Genomic DNA, 3,152 nt, shown 5'->3' with positions numbered 1-3,152 from the left:
GTTGGACCCAAAGATAGGCCAGGTTTTGAAGAAGGCAAGTCTTAAAGGAGCCGACGTCAAAATACTTGTTGCAATATAAGAGGCTCGAACATGGGTGTTCACGCCCAACAGAGAGAACGACGAACTTACGCGCGCCCTGGGAAATCCTGAACACCCGGGAAGAACACGAGGCAAAGACGTTGTTCCGTGGCATGAGGAGTTTGCAGACTGGAACACCGACTACAGAAGTCGCGTGAGAAAGAAGATGGAGGAGAAGAAGAAAAGGAAGCTGGAGGAGGAGCAGAGGAAGCAGGAAGCAGGACGCCTTACAGGCCTAGAACTTTCGCACGTGAAGTTGGCACTCCAATTCCAGCAGCAGCAGCAGCAGATCGACAAAATCAGCTAGGGAAGGGGGTCTCTGCAGCGGCAGGAGCTAGCGGATGCAGCATTGGATAGCACCTTCCCATCCATGCCGAGAAGCAGTGTGGGTTCCGCACCAGGCCATGAGGCACTACTGCTGGATAGATACCCTGTGGATGACATCCTTGATAACACTAATTGTGAGCTACACTTCAAAATGAAGAACATATCCATCAAGGTGGCGAACGGCGTTGCTTATAAAAATCCCCCTGAAGCAACCTTCCATTGCAATCCGATTCCAGCTGACTATGCTCATGTCGCGGTTGATGAAGTGGTGGAAGAATATTGAGGGCTATAGCTTGACATTCCTGGAGGTGACGACGAGCGCACACTAGGAGAGGCATTACATCGTACGTTCAATGGAGAAAGAATTGCATCGTCTTTCCAAGGCCACCGACACCACATCAGCCGGCTCCTCCTCCAAGTCTGCCACTGCGTCAGCAGTCAACTCCACCTCCTCCAAGTTAGCCACCGCCTCTGCATACTCCTGCTCCTCCAAGTCCGCCAACGCGTGAGGCCACTCCTCGTCCTCCAAGTCCGGCACCGCGTGAGCCCACTCCTCCTCCTCCAAGTCCAGCACCGCGTCAGCCCAGGCCTCCTCCTCCAAGTCAGGCACCACAAAAGCCGTCTCCGCCGCCTCAGCGGGCTCTGCCGCCTAAGCAACAGTAGAAGAGAGCCACCACATCTATTGCGGCTAGCAGTACAAGTACAGGAGGAAAGAGATTCCAATATGGTCCAAGCCTCGCGCCTCTTCCGAAGAGGCCTTACGACATGAGCGAAGAGGAAAGCGAAGCCGAATGCAGGAGACAATTGGACGTCCATTTTCGACCAAAACCGCCACCGCCGCCAAAGGAGAAAGTGCCTGAGCATGCCATTGACCAATTTATTTGTATGGCTCAACCACCAGCTTCCAAGCTTGTTGACTCAGACTATGGGCGCCAAATCGAGAAGGCATATCAAGCACAACAAAAGGAGTCGAGCTCGAGCTCCAGCCAAGCAGCTGCCAAAATAAGCGGCAAAACTGTTCCCTAGATGAGAGAACAGGCAGTGCAATCGATCCCCCCACTCATTGTACCAACACACATGAGTGCCAGTGCGGCCGATCATCTGGTAATAACCGACGATCATAGAAGGCAGGCTGCAGAGATCGGATGCACTGTAGAATAACTCCTAGCGCTCGAGCCCATGTATACTTTAAAGAGCAGGAACTAAAACAGATATATGCCCATGGCGAACCTTTGGTCAAGCCTGAGGAGGTCAAGAACCTCTCAACGAGAATGTATAAATTGCATGAATGGTACATGAAAATTACCAAGACTACCAATCGAGAGTCCCTCATGGTGAAAGTCAAGGCAGATCATTACCACCATGAGGATGCTTTGTATGTTGAGTTTACATAACTATTATTCAATTAAGACGCACTCGACAAATTTATCGTCAGTTGCTATTGTCTGTAAGTGATTTCTTTCTGTAATTTAAGTCTCAAGCTAGCTGTAGTGCTCGTTGATCATTACCTGTAATTATCCTCATTATACTATTTTCTGTGGTATTATGCAGAATGAAGTCCTATGAAATGAAAAAAGTTGGACGCTATGGCATTGAGTTCATTGACCCAAATACCGTTAATCAAGAGACATGGTCAGAGCCATTCTATCGAGATGATACAGAGAATAGCTTCCTAGAGTTCTTGAAGCGCCTAAATACCAATCGAGATATACTATTTCCTTACAACTTCGGGTGAGTCACACTGTCTTGTACTACAAATTCTGTTTTTGCTTACCTAGCTAGATGTTAATTAATAAGTGTACAGGGTTTAGGGTAGTTGATGAGTGTTATGCACATGCCCGCTTAATTTATACATGCAAACATGTGTGAATGCAGTTTCCACTGAATCTTGTTAATCATTCGAGTTGAAGATGCCGAAGTTGAAGTTCTGGACTCGCTACTTAAACCAGTCGAGCAGTATGAAATCGTGAAGGGGATAGTCAATAGGTAATTTCAATCATTACCGAACTATATGTCGGCCTCTTTAGTTCGTCATTTCCTGATATCAACTAATTAATAACTTCTTTATTCATTTTCTTTGCCGGAGGGCAGGGCTTGGCAAAAGTTTAGGAAAGAGGTTCCAGGCGAATGGAAAGAAAAACTGTATTGGTATCGACTCAAGGTATAATTAATTAAGTAGTACTAGCTAGCTATCATCTCTTTAATTCTAGTTTCAATACCATTATTTATCATGCTTGATTAATTATTATCTGATTAAATTATATTCTCGTAAGGTGCATGAAGCAGTTGCCGGGAAATGATTTATGTACATACTACGTTTGCGAGAACATTCGCATGATGGCGTCCGAAAGGAGCAGATCTGAAAGACAGCAATGGGTACGTTTGTCAGAATACTATTCACAATTTTTACATCATTATCGATATCTAATATATATACACACAACTAATACATGCATATTTGATCTCCTTCTTTAAAGTTCAAGGGCGTGTGGGAGAAGCTCCTACTAGCGGATCGCGTACGAGCAATTCAAGAAGAAATAATGGGATTTTTGCTCGACCAATTCATAGATCCCAAAGGAGAATTTCATTACCCGCTACCACCGTCGTAATGCCTCCATGTAGGAGAAATTGTATATACCAAATTGTATATATATATACATGTATATGCACTAGTAGAAAAAGGGCCTAATGTGAAGCACATTAGTCTCGGTTTGTAACTGAACCGGCACATTAGTCTCGGCTATAGC

The sequence above is a fragment of the Triticum dicoccoides genome, chromosome 4B (assembly GCF_002162155.2).
Source record: "Triticum dicoccoides isolate Atlit2015 ecotype Zavitan chromosome 4B, WEW_v2.0, whole genome shotgun sequence".
Lineage (NCBI taxonomy): Eukaryota > Viridiplantae > Streptophyta > Magnoliopsida > Poales > Poaceae > Triticum > Triticum dicoccoides.
This window is presented reverse-complemented; position numbering follows the sequence as displayed.